The 20,485-nt window shown below is 35.5% G+C and overlaps 1 protein-coding gene across 2 annotated transcripts in view; it reads right to left on the bottom strand.

Annotated features, from left to right (window-relative positions):
* The window catches only part of LOC6042011, a 152,695-nt gene extending 133,519 nt beyond the window's left edge, over positions 1–19,176 (bottom strand). Inside the window, exon 1 of one of the 2 annotated variants that reach the window (XM_038259484.1) lies at positions 18,499–19,176. The gene's annotated coding sequence lies outside the window, so the exon portion shown is untranslated. The remainder of the gene's footprint in view (positions 1–18,498) is intronic. The other variant, XM_038259485.1, reaches the window with a different exon arrangement.
* Between the last annotated feature and the right edge of the window lie 1,309 nt (positions 19,177–20,485).

Below are 20,485 nucleotides of genomic sequence, written 5' to 3'. Positions count from 1 at the left end.
AAGTTGATTATACTTCTATTTTCATTAAAATTTTGATGTTTTTCGAAAAAAAAATGGTTCGGAACAATGATTTTTTGCAACAATTCTGAAATATTTGCAACGGATTGTTAACCCTTTACAATTTACACGGTGACATATTAAAGGATTTGGTGATTGTCCACGTTCCATACAAAAAGATCTTTCTTGTATCAACAATTGGCCACAAGTGGGGAGGGGGGTCTGAGAATTAAAAAAGTGCCCACGTGGTTTATAGATGACCCTTACGAAACGAGATAAACTTAGATTGTGTCATTCCTATATTTTAAGAAAAAAAATAAGTACACAGTAAAAATTTTGTAAATTTTGAAGGTGTAATTTTGAAAGGTTCAATATTATCTCTTTTACAAAGTAATTTTACCTCAGTTTAGACTGAAAAAATGACATTAAAACAGAAAAGTGGTAAAATTACACATTTTCAGAGATAAAATTACACTTTTTTCTGACATAAAAGATTTACCCCTTCTCAGATGTAATATTACCATGATTTTTTTTTCTGTGTAGGCAATAATTTATGTCATGTCTCAGACACATTTAACACTTGAACGCCCAACGCATGTCCAACTTACACGGACGCCCAAGCCTCCCAAAAAGGTGAGTTTTACTCAACCAATCGGAACGATTCTTGTTTCCAGTGATTTGTAAGAATGTCTAGATGATCCTACAATTTTTCAGAACTTGATTTGATCAAATCTGTAATTTCTGCGATCGAAAACATCGTTCCACCTTTTTTTAAAACGACTGCCTCCGCGGAATTTCTGGCGAATTTTTTTTTTACACGCGAAAAAAAAAGTTGGAACGATGTTTTTGATCGCAAAATTACAGATTTGATCAAATTAAGTTCTGCAAAGTTTTAGGATCATCTAGACATCCGAACAAATCACTGAAAAGAAGAATAATCTTGATTGGTTGAGTTATGCCCGAGAACCATTGAGTTGAAGTTACCGTTCCAACTTTTTTGGAGCCTTGGGCGTTGGAATGTTAAAAGAGAATTAAGACAAATTAGATTAAGCAGGACACGTGAAAAACGAGGAAATAATTGAAAAAAATACGGCAAAATATGGTGGTAAGATACACAGAAAAAAAAAATCATGGTAATATTACATCTGGGAAGGGATACATCTTTTATGTTAGAAAAAATGTGTAACTTTACCTCTAAAAATGTGTAATTTTACCAATATTCTGTTGTAATGTCGCTTTTTCATTATAAATTGAGGTAAAATTGCATCATAAACGAGGTAATACTCAATCTTCCAAAATTACACATTCCAAATTTACACAATTTTTTACTGTGTAAGCCAAACACAAACATAAATCAAACAAGATAAATGCTAATGCAAATACTGGGGACTCCTTGACAAAAGATATTTTATGTAAATTTTTCAAGAAATCCGATTAAACATTCTTCAGATATAGGCTATTTGGTCCAGCCACGGTCGAAACGCCATTTGAAATTTTCATACGAAATTTTCAAATGTTAGGCCAACCAAAAATTACGAGCACGTATTTATTGGGTTAAGCTATTTAAAAAGGAATTGCTATAAAGCAGTATAACTATTTTTTAACCCTTTTGTATTAAATGCAAAAGACAATAAACCATCAAAAATACAAAAAACAACCTTTATTGCAATTCCGCTGTGAAACTGACAAATTTTCCTGTCCTTTTGGAGAAACAGAACGGCCTACTTTTTGCTTCCAAAAATAATAGAATGGAAAAGTTGAACTTTTCAACACTTGTGTCGAAAAGTAACATTTTTCTCGTTTCGAACGGTGAATTTACCTACCACATAGATGATTGACATAAAATTCCATTCAAAGATCGTTTTCAGAATTGCAAAAAAAAGGTGTAAACAACTTGTTGCAAACCATGATTTTGTAATCTTTCATTAAATATAAAATGAAAAAAAAAAATATCAACCATCAAACAATACAAAAACATTTTGCCATAACGCCTGATTTGCGCGTTAACATGCCTGTAAAATAAAACTTCTTGGTCCTTGCGTCTGCATTCCTTACTCATCATTCTGGAAGATCCGGGAGCGCATGCCTTCGATTAGGCAATATGATCCGTTTTTGTGGAATGTCCCTCTGCTCCCACGGCACACTTCACCGTTTCTCGCCCGTCTCTTCAAGTGTCAATCACTTGTTGCGACAAACTTTCCGTTTCCAAATAATTTAAAGGGTTGGATTCATGCAACTAATGTTTGGTATAAAATTTCTAAAATATTGGAAAAATCTGAATAAAAAACTGCTTACATTTTTTTTTAATTGCAAAACTCTTTTCAAAAGGATTGTCAACCCTATCCCTATCGAGTAGGACCTACGTAGTAAGCAGGCCCCCGAAGAGGGGCCGGCATGAAACCCGATAGGCCAAGAATTTGACACACATGTCACCAAAGTGGGGGAACCACATGTGGAGGAGGCCGCAGCGTTGGACCGCAACATGGCATGATGTGCAAACCGGCATGGTTTACGTTTGACGCGTTTTTTTTTTGAAATTAAATATGTCTTTATTGAACATTCTTATAATAATTACATTTCTTTTACATGATAAGTGGTATGGCCTAATGCTCTTCATCTTTGTTGTTTTTTTTTTTCGTTTTATTATTAACTGATCACATTTATTTATTTGCTTCAAATTGTTTTACATTTTTGCATTGAATCGAATACATTTGGGTAAAAAAGAAAAAAAATATCTTTAGCAACTAATCCTAACTTAAAACTGAAAAAAAAAATCATTGAAGTATTAAAAATTATTAGAACGAGTAAACTACGAACTGTATTTTAAGATAAATCCTCCAAGCATTCTTACTTGTTCCGCACGAGTTTTGCAACCACGCAGTGTTGTTGTCATCTCGATGAAAATGTTCAGAAGTTCTTGTGGAGAAAACAGGTCACTACTGCCTTCACCCGTTGATGTTGGTTGGTTTTCCCTCGGTTGCTGACTGAAGCCAGGAGGTGTTGTGTTCTCTGCAACTCTTTGCCGCTGATTCAACCGCAATGGCTGCAGATTTGGAACCACTCGAGTAGATCCTGCTCCAGGTGACGCCAAAGCAGGAAAATCCACGTCCGTGTATGCTGGTGGTGTTTTGCGACGATTTGGTTGGTGCCTCGTCGTCGCTTGCTGCCGAATTTTTACAAACTCAGCACGTTTTGGGCAGCTTCGATTCTTGGTAGAATGGTCGCCACCGCAATTGAAGCATTTCGCTTCGATGTTCTCGTTGATTGTTTCGCAAGCTTGAGTTTTGTGCTCGCCTCCACAGGTTGCACAACGACTCTTGATGAAACAGTTTCTTCCACCATGTCCAAACTGCAAGCAATTCGAACATTGTGTCACGTCACGGTGCACTGGACGATAACGTTCCCAAGTCACGATGATGTTGAAAATAGCCCGAACTGCATTCAGCTCAGACGGCGTTGTCGATCTTTTCTCGAGATGAACCAGGTACAGTTGATCACGATACTTGATGTCCTTGTTGTGTCTCGTCATCTTGAAGACTTCGATCACGTTCAACTTAAGAGTTTTGAGCTCTTCTTTCAGCACACTCACATCCATGTCATACAGGCCACGGAGGACCTGTTTCATGGGGCGTTTACCTGGATCATCATGGCTGTAGTATTCAATCTTTGTGTTGTTCAGGAAATCCCGAACGTAGTTGTAATCCTTTCTGGTAGGTAGCAGAATTTTGAGTCCATCAGCACACAAGCGAATGGAAGCTCGTAAAGCACCAGATTTGATAAATCCGGTCAGCCACTTTCGCACCGAATCCGATGACGATGTTTTCACAAAAATGGGTGGCAACTTTTCCCGTCGTTCAAATTCTTCCTTCTCGCTCACGTCCACAGGGAGGGTAGCGAACTGGTTTCCAGACGAATTTTGAGCGTCCTTGCTCAAACTGCCTGGCTTGGCAGGTAGCGCTTCGGCATTCTTTAGCTTCTTCAAATCTGCCGATCCTGCTGGTGAGGACCGCCTCTTTTTCTTGCCCTGAGGCATTTTTGCACTTTTTAAGCACTTTTCAGGAGCTAAAATCCAGGAGTACCTCACTGAATGATGGTCCACAAAGGAATGACGTTTGACGCGTTCTGATCTCGTATATAGTAGAAATTCCTAAACTTGGGAAAAAACGTTATTCTTTCCAGGAATTGATTTTTAAAATATGATTATTGTAATATCTTTGTTCCAAAAAATAGTCATTTTACGCTTCAAAAAGCAAGGTACAATCCTCACAGTCGGCAACACTGTCCTAGAATCAAAAGCTGCATCCCAAAAACCCACATTTGCTATTCCATTACGATTCTAGTGTTACACAAAGTCACACAATCCCCGCCGACTGTGAGAGTACAAACCCAAACATTCAACTGCAACTGCACAAATGTAGACCAAACTGCAACTTGTTCCATTTGGGGCTCAAGTTCGGCCCAAATGCCCGACGACGACGACGACGACCTACAGACGGTGGTGGTGACTGTAACGTTGACCAACTTGCAATTCAATTAAAAACCTTTATAAACTGAATGCATTTTTAAATGACGAAAGGGGGAAAAAAAACAATCACCACACACTGGTGCAGTGGACAGGGGCAAGACTAGACGTGCAATGACCAACCAGAGGGCTTCGGAAGACTGAGGGTTGAGCAGCAGTAAAGTCCAGCATGGGACCATGGTCGTGGTCCCGCGGCGAACGATTGTCTTCTGGCGCGAGCTGCCAGGGAATCTAGTTTGGCAGAGACGCCCTTAAAAAGGGGGTATTTTCAGGATATTACGAAGAAGAGAGTGGAAATAGTCCAACTCGCAATATCTCAGAAATTATTAGTGCGTTTTTCAATGCTAAAAAAGAATACTTCAAATTATAACAAAAATAATTGAGTTGGTTTTCAGCCAAATTCTGCGTTATTTAATAATAAAAAATATTGCTGAGTTTTTGAGATATTTTCCACGTCCCTGCCATCACAACTCCGTGGTCAAATCGTTCCGACCAAAAACAAGCGAGCGAGCGCCAGTTTTCTCGTGTAAGTTGTGGAATTTGTGAATTCATTTATTCTGACTGTCGTATTACACGCCGACCAAAAAAAAAACGAGCCAGCCAGCTTCACCGACCTGTGTAGAGCACGGCGTGCAACCCAAAAGTGCAGTGTCTGGTGAAATATGAGCCCACAGCTTTGTGCAACGAAAAGTTGCATCTCCACCAGAGTGCAGTGCTGCCAGCGCGCAAAAAGTCGTTCTCTCCTGGTCCTGGATGCTTGTGATAAGATTAATGGAACTGTACCGAGATAAAGTTAGATTACGTGAAGGAGGAGGAGGTGTGCATCAGGTGCATCGGTCGAGCACGCTAAATTCGTTATTTATAACCCCAGGACTTTCATTGACCCCTTGCTCTAGTTTCCAGAGGGTAGGGGGCGATTAAAATAAAAAGCGTTATGTTTTGGCAAAATGCACTTTCGAAAGTCGGTCTCGCAGATTTATTAATTAGCTCAAGTCCCAGCACACGAAAAACCGCTTCGCGGCTGGGGCACGATTCTCATTAGCATTCCTGGTGGTGGTGGTGGATTGAATTTCACATGAACTGCAGTTAAAAACCAACCAATCTTTGACGACCATTGGACCGTTTGGGTAGGTCGAGAGTATGGCTGCCCGCAAACCCCCGCGACTTGCGTACACAAATTGGATTTTTTCTCAGTTCGTAATTCAGCAAGGGGGTGCCACTTTTATAGCGGGTGCAATTTTATTGCACTTTCTGCACTTTATAAATTCTGCAATCGTAGCAAAATCAGATATTATTTAGACCTACGTAAATGGGTACTTGAATTGCATACAATGTAATGCCGTTCTGATTGAGAAAATTATTTCTTGGTTAGGCCGTTCTTCGAAGAAAATGTTTTATTGAAATAAGGGGAGCAAATCTTTTTCCGATTTCTAGAGTTTTTTTGTAATTATATATTACATTAAGCTATCATCCAATATCCGAATTAGAAAAAAAAACATTTAAAGCTCATCAACATTTTAATTCTTCTCTCTTTCCGAATTTTCCAACAGACCATTTCTGAAAAAAAAATTCAAATTGCCTCTAAATTTGTCTTAAAGCATTCAAGATTATTTTTCTGTTTTCTAGAAAAAGCCAGCAAGAAGAAGAAGTTTTTGAAGGTTTAACAATGTCAAACAAACAGCACTTTATTTTCGATATCTCAGAACTCGAAATTTAATCGATGATAATTATCAAAGTTCAAATGAAATACTCCCTGATCTCTTGAAACATGTGTTGAAATTTTTTCATAAATTTTAGGCTGGTACAAATATTTTTAAAAGTTTTTGTCACCCCCTTCAAAATTGGCCCAAAAAATCAGGGGGCAAAAAAAATATTTTTACAATAAACTTCAAAATTTTAATGAAAATTCAAGTGCAACCAGCTGAAATCAAATTAAAATACATTCTCCTGCGTTTAAAATCATTTTTAGCATGTTTGGGTTTATGAAAAAGTCTTAAGATTTTTTGAAAATTTTCGATGCAAAATCTTTTTTTTTAGAAACAATTTTTGTTTTTGTCAGATCTCAAATTTTTTGAAAACTAGTAGCAACTGCGGGTGGGCACCTATTCTTATGCTTATGCTTATGCTTATGCTTATGCTTATCTAAAATTTTTTGAAAACTAATGATTGCAAAACAACTGAACTAGTGTAAAATGCATTTTAAAACACTTTTTTCATTTAAATGTGAAGACTATGGCTTGTTATTTAAATTTTTATATTTTTTTTATTTTTGCCCCCTTGACCTCGGCCAGGGCCGAGGGACAAAAACTTTTTTAAATATTTGCATCGGCCTTATAAGGCCGTTGAGCAATTCTATACATAAACCGGAAATGGATTTTATTTGTATTTTTTGATTTGGCTCAAACTTTGTGGGGGCCTTCCCTATGACCAAATAAGCTATTTTGCATCATTTGTTCACCCTTGCAAGTCTCCATACAATTTTGGCTGCTGTCCATACAAAAATGGTATGTAAATATTCAAACAGCTGTAACTTTTGAGTGAATTTTCTGATCAATTTGGTGTCTTCAGCCAAGTTGTAGGTATTGTTGAGGACTATTGAGAAAAAATAGGTACAAGGAAAAAAATTGCAGATTTTTTTATCAACTTTTTTTTTTACAACAACTCAATTTCCCAAAATACGTATTTTTTGATTGTCGAGATTTTTTTATATGTTTTAGGGAACAAAAAACCGCAACTTTTGAGCCATAGAGAAACATGGTCAAAAAATCTGCAGCCGAGTTATGAATTTTGGTGATTTTTGGAAAAAATCGAAATTTCAAGCTAAAACAAATTTGACGTTATTTTTTAATGCAAAATTGAATTTGCAATCGAAAACTACTTTACAGATTTTTTGATAAAGAGCTCCGTTTTCAAGATATAGCCACCGAAAGATTGATTTTAGCGAAATATTTGCAGTTTTTCGAATTTTAAAAATAGTGACCATGAGTGACCATTTCTAGAAATATTTTTTTTTTTTTTTTGAAAAGTTCATAAAATTTGCTATAAAATTGTCTGAGAGACATTTAAGATTGGACCTCTGGTTGCTGAGATAGAGCCGCTTTAAGAAAAAGAAACATGAAAATTGAAGTTTTCTGAATCTCACCAAAATAACCCACCATTTTCTCATGACGATATCTCAGCAACTAATGGTCCGATTTTCAATGTTCAAACATGAAACATTCGTGAAATTTACCGATATTTTCGAAAAAAAAAATACTTTGATTTTTTTAAATCAAGACTTACACTTTAAATAGGCGTAATATTCAATGTTTGGCCCTTTTAAAAATGTTAGTCTTGATTTAAAAAAATTCTACATATTTTTTTGTAAATATTAAAGCTACAAAAAAAGTTTTTAAAAAAAAATATGGATTTTTTTTCATTTTGTTCGGTTTCTAGCTTTTTCCAGGTTTTTTTAAACAACTGATTGATTGATTGATAATTTATGTTTGAACGAATGGAAAACTTACATAAACTTCAAAACCAAACAAAAATATTTTAGAGCCAAATTTTTTTTATAATATGGGTCATTCCATCTGAAGCGGAACAGCATTTGAAAATTACCCTTTCCGATCCTGCTCAAATTTGGCGGGGCTGTTGATACTATCAAAACATGCAAGAATCCCGAATTTCATCCAAATCGGACCACCCTCTCCATTTTTTAACCCTCCCAAAATCGACTTTTTGCCGATTTTTGAGCAAAACTCCTATCTTCAAACGGCGATAACTCAGGAACCACAAATCTTAGAGGGTCGGTCTTAGACTCAATTTTGAAGGAAATTGGACGTAGAATCCATTTCCGTGATCGAAATGTTGATTAGTTTATTTTTTCTACCTGTATTGCGCAATTGAAAACTTTAAACGGACGTATCTCAAAACACCCCAACTTATTTTTTTTTATTTGACCTCTCCATCGTGTTCCCCGGCCAATTTTACATTAGAATCACTTATCGACAGAAATGCATATGTTTCGTTCCAGAGATATCGAATTTTAAAGTTTAGTGTTTTCGAGATTATCTACATCAGCTTCATTCGCCGCATCTGATAGAAGCACACAGGCGGGCTGATCAATAACTGCTACCTGGTCATTTATTGAAATAATATTTCATCATAAATAATCTTCATCAAATTGGGTAAAAAATAACTGTATAACACTGTAGGAAACTTGAATTTAATCGCGAATGTTTATTTGCTCAAAAAAAATTAATTAAGTTTTTTTTAAGGCTTTAACGACACACAGTAAAGGGCAGAATTGGATTCCGACGAAGCAACTTTAGCATTCAATTACAGCTGATTTGGCATTCAATTACAGCTGATTAAAAGCGTTTTCAACTGAAATCGAGAGAAACAGCTCAATAAGAAGTGAACAAGCAAGTTTCTATCAAAAGTTTTGCAAAAATTTGTTGTTTGAATAGTGAAAATGAGCAAATTGGACGAAACTAGGAGCAAGGACTTAATCTGCCAAACATACGAGAATTTCCCCTATTAGCCATTTGAATAAATATTTGCGTAAAATTATAAAAAATATAAATTAAATTAATCATCTCCCAGAACAACAGGTAGCAGTTATTGATCAGCCCGCCTGTGATGCGGCAAATGAAGCTGATGTAGGTAATCTCGAAAACGCTAAACTTTAAAATTCGATATCTCTGGAACGAAACATATTCCTTTCTGTCGATAAGTGATTCTTATGTAAAATTGGCCGGGGAACACGATGGTGAGGTCAAATAAAAAAAAATAAGTTGGGGTGTTTTGAGATACGGCCGTTTAAAGTTTTCAATTGCGCAATACAGGTAGAATAAATAAATTAATCAACATTTTGATCACGGAAATGGATTCTATGCCAATTTCCTTCAAAATTGAGTCTAAGACCTTCTAAGATTTGTGGTTCCTGAGCTATCGCCGTTTGAAACTAGGAGGTTTGGTCAAAAATTGCCAAAAAGTCGATTTTTCTGGGGAGGTACAAAAATGGCGGGGGTGGTCCGATTTGGATGAAATTCGGGATTCTTGCATGTTTTGATAGTATCAACAGCTCTGCCAAATTTAAGCAGGATCGGAGAGGGTAATTTTCAAATTTACACTTTTTCGTGCACAGTTCTTCGAACCATGTTTGAGCTCACTCAAATATTGTAAGTAAGAGCATATGTTTAAAGTTAAGGAAAAACTTAAAAATTAAAATAAAATAAATTGTGAAGATTTTTCAAGATTTAACATTGGTGAGTGGTTCGAAAAATGTCAAAATCGGTTTCTATGGCATATTTTGCTAATATGCAGGTAGTAACATTTGTTTAATAAAACCTAATTTTAAACGTTAAATGTATAGCAACCTTAATTAAATTGCATGGATATTTGTACGGAAGAACTAGTGACGCAAAATTGCAACATTGGGAATGATTTGACAAATTTTTATCCAAATAAAAAATAAATACAAATAGATAATCGCGATATTTGTTTTCGAAATTGTAGAGAACTAGGGGAACAGCATCTTCCAGCATGCATCTAATGTTACCATATCAGCACTTTGACATTCAATTACAGCTAATTTAAAACGTTTTCAACTGAAATCGAGTGATAAATAGCTCAATGAGAAGTGAGCAAGTAAGTTTCTACCAATTTTTTTTGCAAAAATAGTTGTTAGAGTAGTGAAAATTATCTGCTCTATATACAGCAATTTCATCTGAAAAGAGCCTAAACCAAAAGGTTGCATCTTTCAATTGCAAACAATTGAGTACCCAAACATGTATTGGTCATCGTTTATATTTTAAATTTATCGCATTTTCAAAAAAATCATATTTCGGAAATGTACGGGTCAACATCGCAATATTTTTAAATGTCATGTGAATCGATGAATCCATTTCCAGGCACAGACTTTTTGGTCAGACACGGTCAAAACGCCATTTTAATCTAATCTAATCAGACCCTAGCGCAGCCAATCTTTCGAAGGGATCCTGAAGAGTGCCTCAGGTTAGATAACGCCTAGCACTTATCTTGTCATTTATTAACATTTGTAGTGTGCCATTGCATCAGAATGCATTGAAACATCTTAAGCGTTAAAGCGGCCAGGCCTACTACGTAAAGTCGTATCGCAGAGACATGATTCGTTTGAAGTGGGTTGAGTTTGAGCACTGAGTGTTCGAACAACAACACAATTCGGAATCGACAGGGGAGGAAGAAACGTGGGGACACACTACAATACGCTCCGAGATTTGGTTGTATTCGTTGGGAGCTCCATGCTAAGAATATTTGGTACATTATTTTTCCTTGATAGGCAAACTAACCACCTTTGAAAGTGAATTTTGCTAAAATTTGCGAAAATTGCCATTTTTGGTACTACCCTAGTACGGTATAGGTCACCGTAATGAAAAAATCAAATCAAATTATTCGCTCTACAGCATTGCCTTGGCGTTCTCGATGGCGAGATTCCTACTCGAAACTAGGTGTCCGAAGGTTTGGTTGTTGAGGCAATTGCAAACCTCTTTTTACACCTAAGTTTCCATCCACCCCGGGATTCGAACTGTCGACCATTGGATTGTTAGTCCAACTGCCTACCAGCGACTCCACCGAGGCAGGACCCAGGGAGACGACTCCTACACCTGGATTGAGCTAACGACCTAACCCTCTAGGTTAGACCGGGGCCAACATTTACTTCCCTGTCCGACGGAAGGCGTGATCAGACAAATCTCGTCTCGAAAAATGCCACCGGGACCGTCTGGGATCGAACCCAGGCCGACTGGGTGAGAGGCAATCACGCTTACCCCTACACCACGGTTCCCGGCTCCGTAATGGCCAAACAATAAAATATGGGACTAATTATTTCGGATAAGCAACCTTCACAAAAACTTTTAGCACGATCGCAAAACTTTTTTTTTGTTTAGGCTCGTTTTAAATGGAAATGCTGTATAATGATTTTTTTTTTTTTTTGCTATTTTTCTCAAAAAAAACTGCCAATTTCTTCGCAGTCAAGATCTATCCTATTACCATCGTTTTCACAGCCGTTCTGCCAGCTCGGTCATTCCAACCAAAACAAGTTCTGACCTCGGTTACTAGTCTGCAGCAGAAGTAACAAAAAGAGAGAAAGATCCATTGGCACACGAGCAACGAACCACGCGCCAAACGCGAATCGTCTTCGTCGTCGTTTTCGTTTCGCTCGATTCTATACTTGCTTCCTACTTCATGTGCCTAGTAAACGTCTGAGCCGCCGACCGATCTTGGCCAACATTCAGAATGAATCACTCAGAGAAGGTGGAAGAAATGTAGCCGCGGTCACGGATAGTTGCTCATCTTATAAAGAATTTTAAAAAAGAGAGAAAACGAGCGATTCTGACACACTAGATTAACATTTGACCACAACATAGGATGGGTGAAATGACAATTGATGAACTTTTAAAAGAAACATTTTTTCTGGAATTAACAGAAATTAAAAAAAAATTACTAAAAAAATCATTCGTGACATCGATGACGACGACAACGTGGAAGAAGGAAGTATTTATAGAAGTAAAAGAGCCAGAGGATATATCGCGGGCGGATCAGCACAAAAATTAAATAAATAAATTCGAAAAGAATGCTAAATATTTTGCGCGAGTGGCGCGCGCGTTTCGTTGCGCTGACTAAATAGTTGAGTAGCGCGCGCCAGGCCAGGTCTGACACCGGCGGCGACGGAACCAACACTAGAATAGGAAAAATCTTTTCATTATTTTTTTTTCATTTTTTTTTCTGCTTCGCTCCCTGAGAATGCGTGTGTGGGTTGACACGGTTTTGCCACCGTCGGGAACATGTGTGATGTGTGTGTGTGTGTGTGATAATTACCGCTGTCGTCGTAGGGATTATTCGAACGACTCTAAGAATGTATAATTAGCTGTTATGAAAAATTTGTAAACAACCACCATCACCACCAGATGGGAGGGAGCAAAATAAAGTTATGGCCAACACTCGCCACACTCCATGGGATGCTAGGCAGATTCCAGGAATCTTAAGTGGGGATTACGAGAATTGCTTATATAATTTTCCGGTGGTATAAACATTTGTCATAAGATTGCCTCAAATATATTTTTATTTTATTCTCATGGGTTCAGGCTATTACGAACTATATTCGTGGTCATAATCATGAGGGAGGGCAACAATATTTAAAAACAATTTATTAAAAAAAATACAGGATTAGTTTTTCAACATTTTGAATCAGAAATCATGTCACAAAATGCTTTTTCAATTAAATATTTCTTTATTAAGTATGTTAACAATCTATGGTTACAAAATTAAAAATGAACCCTCCACCTCCTAAATTTTTAATCGATTTTTTATGTTCAAAAGGTCATTTTGAGCAACTTTAGTTTTATGAAAAACTTTACTGCTCTTGTTTCATTTTAAGTGTTTTAATTTGCTTCATCTTGTTAAGTTTATTTTTGTTTCTGATAGTATTTGGCCAAATATTTGGCTTACTCTACACCAATTATCGTTTTCCAGGCATTTTCAGTGTACAAGTTTCCTAGTTAAGTTGGAAAATTTATGCATCCTGCTGCAAAATAAAATTATTTGTTCGTAAAAAACAATATTTATTTTTTTCATGCTTGGAATTTGGCACGTTTGAAACATTTTACAATTTTTTATACATTGTTGCAAAAGCATATAAATATTAAGCATAAGCATAAGCATAAGCATAGGTGCCCACCCGCAGTTGCTACTCCGTTATTGACCAGGACCTCCAGAAGTTACATCCACGAGCCGTGGAAGATGAGTGGGTGCTATCTTTCTAAAAGTTAATAAATTTACCTTGTTGCAAGAGCATATAATTATTTTTAATTTAGTATTTTTTCAAGTGAAATATTGAAAAATAACCTTTTAATGGTTTTGATTGAAATTTGTAGCAAAGTCACCATGGTAACATTTATAAACAAAACAAAAAACTTTTTGTGGCAGCTGTCCCAGTTCATGTTTCAAAAATATATATCTTGAGACGAGTCTTACCGGTTAAGTAATATTTGAAAAATAAAGTTAGATTCTATAATTAACACTTATTTTTACGTCTATTTATTATATTTTTTTATTTAAGAGATTTTCCAATAGGGTATATTATTGCGGGGAATCGGATAACCTCTCTTCAAAAAGAGCCCGAAATTCGTCTCAACAGTATATTTTGCGTCAAAGTTTAGGATGGTAAAAAATCTTTCAAATGTTATTCAAATTAACTTCACAGAAAAAATGGTAACATTCATCTGGAAATGGTGACAGATTTTGTATCAAAAAATGTGTATTATTACATCAGGAACTGATGAATATTCATCCGTTTCTGATGAATTCTACATTTTCTAAGTAATATTACTCAAAAAGAGGTAATATTGAACCGATCAAAATTTCAACCTTCCAAACTTGAATTTTGTTATTTTTTGTTTTGAAGCAAATTTCCAAAAAAAGAAAACCAAAAAATTGCATTACTTCAAATTTTTAAGGGAATTCGCTTTAAGAATTTTGTTCTTTTGCGATAAAAAGTCTAATGGTTTTTTTTTTGCATTTTTAATTTTGCATTTAAGCCGTTCCAAATATTTTTCGAAATTGGTTACGAAAAATCATGGGGTGAAAAATTGACGTTTTTGAACCACCAAACATTGTGTCCCGATTTGCCTCACTTCCCGTTGACCTAGAGTGCTCATATTTTGGCCAGATGCTAGTTTTATATGTTCAAACAACCCCTGAAAATTTCAGGCAGATTGGTGAGGTCCAAACGACGTCCCATACAAAGGGGTATGCCTTGTTCGTGGACTCGCTCTTAAATGAAAATAAAATCAAATCAACTGAAAATCATCTTAAACGCATTTTTCTGCATTGATGATCAAATTAAGCATATTTGAGCTGGATTTAAAATATTTTGAATTTTTATGAAATTCTAACGTACAGCACAGCAAAACTCCTTTTTTCTGCAAAAAAAAGTCAAAACTTAGATATTTAGGATACTAATGATTTTAAAACAACTGGATAGGGACCATCCATAAACCACGTGGACACTTTTTTGGGAATCTCTTACCCCCCCCCCCTTCGTGGACAATTGTCCATACAAAAAAAACTGTTTTGTATGGATCGTGGACAATCGCCAAACCCCCCCCTCCCCCTAAAGTGTCCACGTGGTTTATGGATGGTCCCATAGGTGTAAAATGCATTTTTAAACACTTTTTCATTCAAATGTGGATTCGATTTTAAAAAATCAAAATATTTATTCAAAAAACTTCAAAATTTTAATATAAATTTAAATGCAATCAGCTGAAGTCGCGTTTAGAATCATTTTTAACATGTATGGGTTGATTTAAAAATATGTTGATTTTTTTTTTAATATTTTCGATGTTTATTATCGCTAAAAGTTTTTTTTGCTAATATTTTGTTTTCGTCAAATTTTACATTTTTTGAAAATTAATTTTTGCAAAACAACTGAACTAGTGTAAAATGCATTTAAAAACACCTTTTCCTTAAAAATGCTTAAACTATGGCTTGATATTTTATTATTTATATATTTTAATTTTTCTTAGCCCCCTCCCCTCCCCCCTCGACCACAGCTAGAGCCAAGGGACAAAAAAGTTTGAAAAATATTTGCAACAGCCTTAATGGAAAAAATCGCTTCAGAAAACATTTAATTTCTGAGCAAAATTCTGGTTATCCGATAGTAAAAATGGGCCCAGTAAGCTTAATAATTCTCCTAAATGATTTTTTTTTTCTCAAGATGTCCGAATTTTCTGAATAAAAAAAAAAAGTTTAACCTAAAAAAACCTTCACCATAATGAAATTTGAAAAGGGATAGTCATCAACTCCACAATAATGCGAAAATTTTATGAACCTTGAAGCAAAACCTATCTCAAAAATGAAAAAAAAAATACAATTTTATAAAAGTTGCAAAGTTGTTGGCAATTTTGTTTTTATTTGAATTTCATGTACCGTAAACCGGGGAGACATTGATAGGATTCAATTTATTTTTGGAATATTTTCCATCTAGTAAGGGTTTTCTCAAGTTTTTTTTATTCCACACATGGACCATTCACTAATTTTGAGAAAAAGCTTTTTCAATAGTGTTTAAAAAAATAGTTGCGTTGAAAATGCATATTTTGAATCGCGTGGTGACTTTGACAGTGAAAGTTTTTTTGTTAAAATCAGATTTGATGCGTTTTACGTCAAATGTACCAGCAATAAGGTTGATGATACAAAAAATATGTTTATACTTAGTTAAGTAAGTTTTTGACAATATATATACATTTAATTTTTTTCTTTAAAAATGCTTAAACTATGGCTTGATATTTTATTATTTATATATTTTAATTTTTTTTTAAATTTCAAAATTGAAAAAAAAATGCAATTTGATAAAAGTTCCAAAGTTGTTGTCAGTTTTTTTTTATTTGAATTTCAAGTACCGTAAACCGGGGAGACATTGATAGGTTTCAATTTATTTTTGGAATATTTTCCAACTAGTAAGGGTTTTCTCAAGTTTTTTTTTTGACTCCACACAAGGAGCATTCACTAATTTTGAGAAAAAGTTGTTTAATTGTATTTAAAAAAATAGTTGCGTTGAAAATGCATATTTTGAATCGCGGGGTGACTTTGACAGTAAAAGTTTTTTTTTTTTTTGTTAAAATCAGATTTGATGCGTTCACATTCTATTTTTACGTCAAATGTACCAGCAATAAGGTTGATGATACAAAAAATATGTTTATACTTATTTGAGTAAGTTTTGACAATATACATTTAAATTTTAGGTAAAATGGTTAAACAGTCAGAATTTGCCGCGAAATTTGTTGAAACTAGTTTTGTTTATAAAATTATCTATTCATAATGCATTTTGAACTGATTTCGAAGTAGGGTAATTCTCCGCCAACTCACACAGCAGTTGCCCCGACCCCTCTTCGATTTGCGTGAAACTTTGTCCTAAGGGGTAACTTTTGTCCCTGATCACGAATCCGAGGTCCGTTTTTTGATATCTCGTGACGGAGGGCAGTACGACCCTTCCATTTTTGAACATGCGAAAAAGAGGTGTTTTTCAATAATTTGCAGCCTGAAACGGTGATGAGATAGAAATTTGGTGTCAAAGGGACTTTTATGTAAAATTAGACGCCCGATTTGATGGCGTAATCAGAATTCCGAAAAACGTATTTTCATCGAAAAAACACTAAAAAGTTTTAAAAATTCTCCCATTTTCCGTTACTCGACTGTAAAAATTTTGGAACATGTCATTTTATGGGAAATTTAATGTACTTTTCGAATCTACATTGTCCCAGAAGGGTCATTTTTCATTTAGAACAAAATTTTTCATTTTAAAATTTCGTGTTTTTCTAACTTTGCAGGGTTATTTTTTAGAGTGTAACAATGTTCTACAAAGTTGTAGAGCAGACAATTACAAAAATTTTGATATATATACATAAGGGGTTTGCTTATAAACATCACGAGTTATCGCGATTTTACGAAAAAAAGTTTTAAAAAAGTTTGTCGTCATCGATCATGGCCGTTCATGGTCACCCGCGACAGACACGGACGACGAAACAAAGAGAAACGCAAAAAGTAACTTTTTCAAAACTTTTTTTCGTAAAATCGCGATAACTTGTGATGTTTATAAGCAAACCCCTAATGTCTATATATCAAAATTTTTGTAATTGTCTGCTCTACAACTTTGTAGAACATTGTTACACTCTAAAAAATAACCCTGCAAAGTTAGAAAAAACACGAAATTTTAAAATGAAAAATTTTGTTCTAAATGAAAAAATGACCCTTCTGGGACAATAAAGATTCGAAAAGTACATTAAATTTCCCATTAAATGACATGTTCCAAAATTTTTTACAGTCGAGTAACGGAAAATGGGAGAATTTTTAAAACTTTTTTATTGTTTTTTTCGATGAAAAATACGTTTTTTCGGAATTCTGAGTACGTCATCAAATCGGGCGTCTAATTTTACATAAAAGTCCCTTTGATGCCAAATTTCTATCTCATCACCGTTTCAGGCTGCAAATTATTGAAAAACACCTCTTTTTCGCATGTTCAAAATGGAAGGGTCGTACCGCCCTCCATCACGAGATATCAAAAAACGGACCTCGGATTCGTGATCAGGGACAAAAGTTACCCCTTAGGACAAAGTTTCACGCAAATCGAAGAGGGGTCGGGGCAACTTTTCCCGATTTCGTGTGAGTTGGTAGAGAATTACCCAGTACGGATCAAAAGTTTTTATATTTTATGTGAAATTTGTTCTTCTGAAAATGCCAATAAATTTGGGTTTTTTCAAATATGTTTCAAAAACACATAAAATTTATTATTAACAAACCTATTATACCATCTTCTAATGGAAAATTGTCGCAAGAATCCGAAATTTTCCGATTCGAAATCATTTTCATATCGATAATTGAAATAAATTTAAAATGGTTTCCCGTGCGTTTAGAATCTTTTGAGCATGTTTGGGGTTTTCCACAAATCTTCAGAATTTTGTGAAATTCTAACCAAATGACCACCTACAAAAAATACAAATTCCTTAACTTTTAAGTCTATTTGCAAACGTTGCTGCCATAATTAAAGCCAAACAGCAGGTCCAAAATGCAAGTTCAAAAAATGCTAACAGACAATATTTACTTGTTCACATTTGTAGCTAATCGGATCGATGTTTAAACAGCGAATTCCGCTTACAATTGCATCGATTTGTTATTACAACATAGTACAAGTTGCGTGTACGCGTCCTAGAAAAATATCACGCCTTGTGAAAACATTTACTATTTTTTGCCAACCCCATAACAACAAAACAAACAGAAATTGACCATCCTCGCGTAAGCAAAACAGTAACAAAATTTACTATCAACACGCGTGGAATATACACACATACACACGCTTACACACAAATCGGCCCAGAAAACAAAACAGGTAAACAAAAAGTGCACACATTTCAATATTAAACAGATATATAAATTTTTGTCGCCTCTCAGCGAAAACAACTCACTTGAGTAAACATTTGCAACCGACCCCTGGCCCTTCGTGCCACCTTCTTTTTTTTTTTGTTTTCCGTCACCCCTACTGACGTTCTGCTGCTGCACTTGATCTGATGGTTCTCACTTACTTTTACAGACGATGATCAGTATTTTTTTTTTTTCACGTTACGCACACGATCCTACAGACACACATTTTCGAACGTGTTTGTTTTTCTTCTTCCCAAAATCGAAAGCAGAAAAAAACAAAAAAAAATACGAGAGTGGAAAATTCACCACACGCGATCTTTTCCAAGCGTATTTTCTTCTCTTTCCACTATTTTCTTTTAATCTTCTTCACTTGTTTACTTCTTCTCTCTTTTGCGAGACGATCACTGATTTTGTTTCTTCTGTTTGAATATTTCACTTGTTGTTAAGTATTTCTTCTCCTGTAGTTTTCAGCTTTTTTAAAAATATGTTTCTTCCAATTTAATTTTAAAATTGTTTTATTTATACTTTTCCTTTCAAAAGTTTAACGTTTTTCCACAATCTTTTCCCCGCAAAAAAAAAATCTCGCGCCACGACGAACTTCCCCAGTACACAGACGAGACAAGAAATCGACACAAATTCCGCTCTGCTCGACGACGAACGAAAAAGTGCTTCTGCTCCACGGAACGGCCGGAGGAAAACTGTGCGATTACTGGCTGGCAGCACGCTAAAAAGAATCAACAGTCGCAAAGTCTCCCGGCGCGCGACGACGACGACGACGACGGGGTCTCAGGGCTCAAGCTCAGACTCAGCCGCGGCGAGTGAGTGCGGTGTGCGAAAATCGGCGTTTATTCCCTCGGGAGAGCGGCTCTATTGTTGGATTTTTGAAGAAATGTTCAAAATACGAATACACAAGACTTTTTTCAACATAAAAGTCCAAAATGTTAAAGAAAAACTAGAATTCTTCGCGTTGTCATCAAAGCTTCGTCAATACAAACACAAATCTAACAAATCAAACATCGACCAAACAAAACAACCAAGTTAACAATAGGGTCACCCACCCTACTACGAAGACGACGACGACGGCGTACACATGGTTGGCGGTGATGACGATGACGATGATACTCACGCTAACGTGTGTGCTAGCTCTTTTTCTCCCGCTCTCGCTCTTCGTTCTCTCTGGAAATACTACTACGGCGGCCACATGCCGGATAAACGGAAGGATCGAGTCACTGGGGACGGAAGGATCGACGATGCTGGCAGGTTGATTGAAGAAGGGTGGAGGGAGGAGTATTACGACGACGACTACCGTCGATGACGATGACGGTTGTGGTGGCAAGTGAGCCGGGAAAGAATGGTTCAGAAATTTTCAAATTGAAGTGAATATTTTTGTTATAAATAAATCTAGGAAGTACATGCACAGCAGAAAATAATTAATATTGAATTGTTAGGTGAAAATTTGCTTCTTATATGGAAAAATTATATAAAAGTGAAACAAGCAAAATCGTACAAAAAACACACTTATTCAACAATTAATCTGTCCACATCATAAGAAGTTATAATCGAATGATATTTTGGAATGATTAAATTTACCCAATAAGTAAATATTTGAAAAATCTTTCTTTGCCCTTCTGACTCAATTTAAAAAAAACAGACCGTAAAGATAAATTACAAATTTCAGCATATCAAAATGCTTAACTTGGAAAATTTCACAAAAAAAAACCATTCAAAAGCCCACTAGATTTAAACAATTTTGGCATTTATAAATTTTATCAATTAAATCAGAATGTAAAAAAGAGTATTTTCAGCAGAAAATTAACGCAATTTCATAAAATTACATGCTAATTTCACCAAAATCCTAAGTTAAAGTTTGTGTGCTCTACCCATTTTTTATTCGAAATTTTAGAGGACGAGTTATTTTGAAGAAGACGTGAACAGTTCGACGCCAACATTTCAAATAGCATCATGTACAAATCATGCGTTTTAAGAAAATCGCATTTAAATGTTGAGCATCATTTTTCAATTCCCATTGAG

This window comes from Culex quinquefasciatus, chromosome 3 (assembly GCF_015732765.1).
Source record: "Culex quinquefasciatus strain JHB chromosome 3, VPISU_Cqui_1.0_pri_paternal, whole genome shotgun sequence".
NCBI classification, from domain to species: domain Eukaryota; kingdom Metazoa; phylum Arthropoda; class Insecta; order Diptera; family Culicidae; genus Culex; species Culex quinquefasciatus.
The sequence above is the reverse complement of the archived record's forward strand: the minus strand, read 5'-3'. Positions and strand labels throughout refer to the sequence as shown.